Source organism: Pseudophryne corroboree, chromosome 9 (assembly GCF_028390025.1).
Source record: "Pseudophryne corroboree isolate aPseCor3 chromosome 9, aPseCor3.hap2, whole genome shotgun sequence".
Taxonomy (NCBI): domain Eukaryota; kingdom Metazoa; phylum Chordata; class Amphibia; order Anura; family Myobatrachidae; genus Pseudophryne; species Pseudophryne corroboree.
This window is the reverse complement of record NC_086452.1, coordinates 124557833-124564765: the sequence shown is the minus strand read 5'-3', so window position 1 is coordinate 124564765 and position 6933 is coordinate 124557833. Positions and strand designations below refer to the sequence as shown.

At 38.0% G+C, this 6933-nt stretch overlaps 1 pseudogene; it reads left to right on the top strand.

The window, feature by feature from the left end:
* The first annotated feature begins 1831 nt into the window (after nt 1-1831).
* On the top strand, nt 1832-1949 carry LOC134964740 (5S ribosomal RNA; annotated as a pseudogene).
* Nucleotides 1950-6933: the final 4984 nt, after the last annotated feature.

Here is a 6933-nt window from a genome sequence, read left to right as displayed (position 1 = left end):
AGGCATACCTCTGTCTCTCTCTCACACTCACTCACTCACTCACAAACACAAATAAATGTTCTTTAGCATTTGCCAATAAGTCTAGGATTAATATTAATAAGCTTATGATTTGCCGAGTGCATGAAATTAAATTTTCCCAGTAATAAATAAATATACACACACAAACATACATACACTTCTCACACTTGTCTTTCATGCTATTCCTTTCTTATATAGTTTAAACTTGTGAAAATATAATAATGTATGGTGATTTACAATGTGCAAATACTGTTTTATGAGTATCAACTGTACATATATTCTTACATTTTACATTCCATATGGCTGCCATGCATTCTTTCATGAATAGAATATTCCTAGTGATTTAAATGTGTATTTCTATGTACAACCCGTTACGAATATGTTGTTAAAAGGTACATAATTTGTGATTATTATAAAGCACTAAATTGTTAAAGTATACGTTTGCTTTGAAAATATGAAAAATAGTAATACAAACAAAGGAACAGCAAGAAGGAGAAAAAACAACCCCTTTATCAAGTGGGTAAAAAAATTGATTTGAGGCAATGTACTCCTCACCAGACCTGAGCCCAAATTCGGGGCTTTTTTATAGATGCATTTAGGTCTTGAGGGAAGATGCTGGCCTGTTATGGGATCCTTCCTCAGGATTCCCCAATGCTTACATAGAGAATGTTCAATATCCTTGTACTGACTATTAATTATAGTAACCAAAGCCCATTCATAAGGTGTCTGCTCCTTTCCATTTGTCTGTTCCATACCATTTCTCAACAATTTTTCTCTTAGTATATTTTTCACCAGTTCAGCTGTTTTACTGGTATTCTTGTAACTGGATGCTGTAAAACGTAATTGCACCTCAGCTGCTTTTTTATCTTATATCCTCATGTCGGTGCAGTTCTATTTAAGCCTCCCCATTTGGCCCCCTGGAATGGATTTTAACCATTCTGGGTTATGGCAACTGTCCTGTCTCAGGAAAGCTTTGGAATCTGTAGATTTACTATAGTTCTTTGTGTGTATCTTGTCACTCTCAATGTATACACATATATCAAAAAATTAAGACTTTTTTCACTTTTCTCAAATGTGAAAAATATATCCACAGTATTTTGATTTAGATAATTAAAAAATGTTTCTATAATAATCTGTCCTCCACTCCAAATAAAAAAGTAACTGTTGATATATCTCGAACAGGACACCAGGTTCGTTCTGATGGGGTTGTTGTTCCACACACATTCATTTTCACAAGCCCCCATAAACAAATTTGCATAGCTCAGAGCGAACCTGGTGCCCATCACAGTCCCAATGTTATGTATATGAAAAAACTGTCCTTTAAGGCAAAATAATTATTAATTAAAATTAATTATACACCTTCCAAAATAAAATCTTGTAGACCCTGTTTAAGGTACTTAATGCAGAAGAAAAAAAGGGATTTGGCTTTAAATAGCAAAAAAAATTGTTTCCCATCATAGGAATTTTCTTTTTATATCATATATTTTCAAGTATCATCTGCATAGCTTAATATCTTTTAATTACTAATTGTCACTCAGATTGATTCTAATTAGCTGCTGTTGGTCGCAGTGTATGGATTCATAATCAATTACACTCCTTTTTTCTTTTCTTTATTCTATATACCCAATTTATGCCATATTGGCATTTATTGCTATCAATATTCTTTTCTTGTACTCCTGCACACCTGTGCTAAGGTGCATTCTCATCCAGTTTTGGTCACTATTTGGTAAGTGACCATTTTTCAGTGAAGCCTCGTTCTGGACAGCAGAAGCACTTTTCTATTTATCGTGAATTAGTATTCTCTCATCCAGCTGTTTACGGCCATACTCCACAGGAGACGCCTAATTCCGTCTGATCTTGGAAGCAAAGCTCTGGTAGGCCTGGTCAGTACCTGGTGGGAGACTGCCAAGGAACACCAGGTGCAGTAAACTGCACTGGAAAGCAGAAGGAACATTCCCTTACTTTTGTTTCTTTTCTTCCTTCAACAGTGCTAATAGATTAATCTTTATAGGGATTATAGGAGAACATTTTAGTCTCTCTTTAATTTATGGTGGCTTTAGTCCACTCTTCATGGCTCAATCAATAATCTGTCAATAATTATTACTTACCTAGCAGGCTATACACCTCTGTCTATCCTGCTGCATCAAAACACCTATGGTGACACCACTGTCAAATATTTATACATTAGGTGGACCAATACCACATTAGGCAACAAACTATCTAATCCATTGGTTCCAATATTGACATGTGGGATATCATTATAGGAGATTTTTAGCTAATTGTTGTCAGTGAACACATGTTAAGCTACTCCTGCCATTATACAAAATAATTTATCACCTTGGCAGTATTTACTGTCCATCAGTCTTATATATTTTTTATTTTAGATTTTTCTTGTCAGTCACACCTTATTTTATAAGATTTATAATAAAAGTTACATTTTATTGTCTATCAATTTTTCAGATAAGAGTGCCCCAGCATAGAGTCTTTCTTTTTTCTTTTTCTTTCCTGACCCTGTTTAAGGTCACTGGTGCCTTATTGCAATCCCAAGCATGAAATTCAGATTTGAAATCCGAATTCTGGACCACAATAAAATTCAAACGAGGACTCGGATCAGATCTAAGATCAAAACCAGACATGTTTTATATTGAACAGAATTGCCCTTTAAGATCCAGCAGCTGAACCCACTGAAGATACGCCTTCTTTGAAAATTGTTGCTGTATACTTATATGCATAAATCATTTACCCCTTCTCCATTGCCTGTGGTTTTATCTGTTAGACTGTCGTTTCCTGGCCATAGGAGTGGTATATCTACATGTTATCAATATATTGTTTTATTGCATAAAATGGGTAAATTATTATTTCAAAATAAATGGGAGAGTTCTATCCAGAATATTCCGATAAGAGGAGTGGGACTTGATCTCCTTATCGTGTTTTCAAATTTCTAAATGTTTACAACATTCTGAAATGTTTTCAAATTGCTTCATAGAGCATACTTTACTCCACGTCGGCAACACTTTATCTGGCCTTCTGTGTCCCAACTATGAGGGTAATTCAGACCCGAACGTAGCAGCAAACTTGTTAGCAGTTGGGCAAAACCATGTGCACTGCAGGTGGGGCAGATATAACATTTGCAGAGAGAGATAGATTTGGATGGAGTATTTTGTTTCTATGCAGAGTAAATACTGGCTGCTTTATTTTTACACTGAAATTCAAATTTCAGATTGAACACACCCCACCCACATCTAACTTTCTCTGCACATGTTATATCTGCCCCCCTCCCCCTCCTTCCCTGCAGTGCACATGGTTTTGCCCAACTGCCAACAAATTTGCTGCTATGGTCAGGTCTGAATTACCCCCCATATTGGAGAAATTGTGGCTGTGTTGGTACTATCTTTCACATCTTTTGCGAGTGCCCGGTTCTGAGGCCGCTGTGGACTGAGGTGTTCTCTCTTATATGTGACGTACTGGGGAAAAATCTCCCTGATGATCCAGTTGTCGCTCTGTTCAATCACACTGGGCACCGTTTACTAAGTTGTGATAGTTACATTCTAGGCTATATTTTAATTTTAAGTAAAGCTGCAATAGGGCAACTGTGGAAATCACAGTCAGTACCATGTATACAGACAATTATTAAGAAAATTCATAAACATTTTTTATTTGAGACAACCAGCTGTGAATGCTCTTCATCGGCTCCTACAATTCATATGAGATGGATTAAGTGGAGTGAATACTGAGAAAGACAGGGATATTCTACTGTTTACAGTGATCCTATTGATTTGTCTATTTTGAGTTCTCCGAACTCTGAAGTGGCCTTGTAAGTGTTCAAGTTTTAGTACGATAACTGTGCCCCTGGGCACGTGCAATGTGTTTTCTCATGTCTACTCATTTACCCTATTGTGTCTTTGTCTTATGTATCTTTTGTCTCCCCTCTTATGTTTCTTTTGAGTGTATTCTATGTTTTGTGTACTTGAGATCTCATGTATATGGCTACTGATTTAATAATTTGTGTATTCTTTGTATTTGATGCTATGGTACGCCGTAGCTGTATGTATGATTACCTTCTACATATTTTGTAATCAATAAAAATTTAATGTTTTAAAAAAGGAAATTATCCCCAATGTATGACAAATTATTAAAGTTGGCATGAAAGTTTGCAGTATTGTACCCAGTAGGACACTAGATTTTTAAAGGCAAAATACTAAAAGGACTCTATGTATTTCTGCAGATAATGCCCAAGCCTACCTAGATGATAAAGAAAATATAGAAGAGACAATGTCTGTGCTGGGGCAGATTACAAATTTAATGGACTGAGAAAAACAATGACAGTGGCTTTATTTAGGTGTATGTGATAGGCAGTGACGAGCAGTCAAGGGAAGCTGAGCCTCACCTGTCATAATGATTAAAATAATACAAAATATATATTCATTTATTTTTTTTTCAATAAATCTTTATTAGATTTTAACACAGAAAATATCAGAGACATATAAACACATGAGCGGACATGTCAAAAGTACACAGTACACATAAGAAACAGCAGCAAATATCAAGTAAGTATATATGAAACAGACATTAGTATCCAATAATCAAGACAATGGGCTACATAAATCAATCAACCTGTTGAACACATTACCAATTCTGCCTGATCATTAGTAAATCTGATACAAATTGTTTAAAGCAAAATAAAAAAGAAAGAGAACAGGAGAATATAGCAGAAAAGAACAGGAAAGAAGGACAAGAGGGAGGGGAGGGTGTTGTGCGGAATATGTTTGTCAAGGTAAACTGACAGGAAAAAGATTTTCATCATAACATTGGAAAATCGATAAGTTACCAGAGGAAGACCCAGTGTGTGAGACTGGTACATATTACGTATGCAGTAAGTATGCCTGTGAGGACTTGAAGTCTAGCCAGGGAAACCAAGTAGCTGTAAACCCCTGTTGGTTTTCAGGTTTCACCCGTAATTCCTCCATTGACATGTACATGTCTATCCTAGTAAACTACTCTTTCACAATGGGAAGGGCATTATAACGCCAACAAACAGGGATCAGTGCCTTAGCAGCACTATTGAGATATTTTAAAAGGCATTTTTTATATGCTTTCAAAGTGCCAGTGACTAGATTAAGGAGCCAGAAAACAGGATCAGAGGACACCTCAGGTCCCACAATCAGTTTAGAAATAGAGATCACATTGTTCTAAAAGGGGCAAAGTGATTGACAATCCCACAAGATATGTAGTGGGGGAGCCCATTTCAGTGTTACAGTGCCAGCACAGGTCCGGTACACCAGGGAACATTTTGGCAAGCGTCTATACCAGCGCATCAAAACTTTGAAGTGCATCTTAAGTACAGAGTAACTACTCGAGCTGACAAAGGTGGCCTGAAAACAGTGAGTCCTGTCCTCCTCCATCAGCTCAACCTTCAAGTCCTTACCCCACTCACTAGTGTATTTAGGAAGGGCCGGGAACTTATGTTCAATCAGGAGTTTGTAGCATTTGGACAAAAAATGTGCTGGACTGGATGAATTGAGTCACATACTCTCAAATATAGTCATGGGTCTAGTGGTGTCAAGGCGAACCTTGCTACCTGCTACAAAATGCTTCAACTGAAGGTACCTCCAAATTTCCGAAGATGGAAGACTCCATTTCAACTGTAAAGTATGGAAAGGGAGAATCTCCCCATTCTCCACCAGCTGGCCGACATGTGAGATCTCTTTCAATGACCATGCCACAAACCCCTGACCGGTGACCCTGAAGGAAAATCTGGAATATGAAATAGTGGGGTCAAGGGAGAGAATTTTGAAGACACATATGGAAGGGCATGTAATCTGCTACATCATGCTAAGGTAGGGCTAACAGTAGTATGAAGAGCAACAGGGAGTCTTGAAAGCCAAGGACAATGGCGTATTGGTGAGGCTACAGTGGTGTTTTCTATAAGCACCCATTGTTTTATGTCAGTCATGTGGGACCATTCCATTACCCTGTTGAGAATAACAGCATCATGGTTTAAAGAGAAATGGGGCAACTGAAGGCCTCCCATGAGTTAAGGCAAAAAAGTACAGCATGTTGAAAACGTGGCCTCTTGCCACCCACACAAAGTCTCAGACCGCATTGTGCAGCTCCCTAAACCAAGACTGAGGGATATGTACTGGCAGTGTCTGGAGAAGATACAGGACCCTAGGGAGTACATTAATCTTAATTACACTGAGTCTCTCCAGCCAGGAGAGCCTTATGTTGCCTCAGTCCCTAAACTCTGAGCGAAGTGTGGCAAGTAGATGTTTGAAGTTCTCATCAAAAAGGTATGCAGGACTGGAAGGTATTGTGACTTTCAGGTACTTAAAGCTATTGGGGTGCAAAATTAATTGAAAGGACTGTTTAAGACCTGCCAGGGATTGAGAAGGAGCTGACACATTTACTGCCACTGACTTAGAAATTTTAATTTTAAAATTGGACAGGGAGCCAAAATGATTAAATTTGTGGATGAGTTGGGGATCGAGACTAACAGATATGAAAGAACAACCAACAGATCATCTGCAAATAACACTAGTTTGTATTCCCTACCACCCACAACAAGGCCAGAAATATTGGGATTACATCTAATAGAACCAGCCAAACCTCCATGCAAAGAATAAAAATGAGGGGCGAAAGAGGGCAACCCTGTCTGGTACTGTTTCTAATTAAAACTGGTGCAAATAAGGCCCAATTAATTTTGAACCTTGCCGTGGGGGAGCTATAGAGCGCCAGAATGCGGTTAAGGCTAACCGCACCTACTCCTAAATGTCTCAAAACCCTTTCAATGAAGACCAAGCTAATTCTATCAAATGCATTCTCGGCATTAGTAGACAGCACCACTGTGTGATTATGGCCCGAGGAGGCTAGGTGCATCAGGTCAATAATTTTAGTTGTATTGTCTCATGCCTCTCT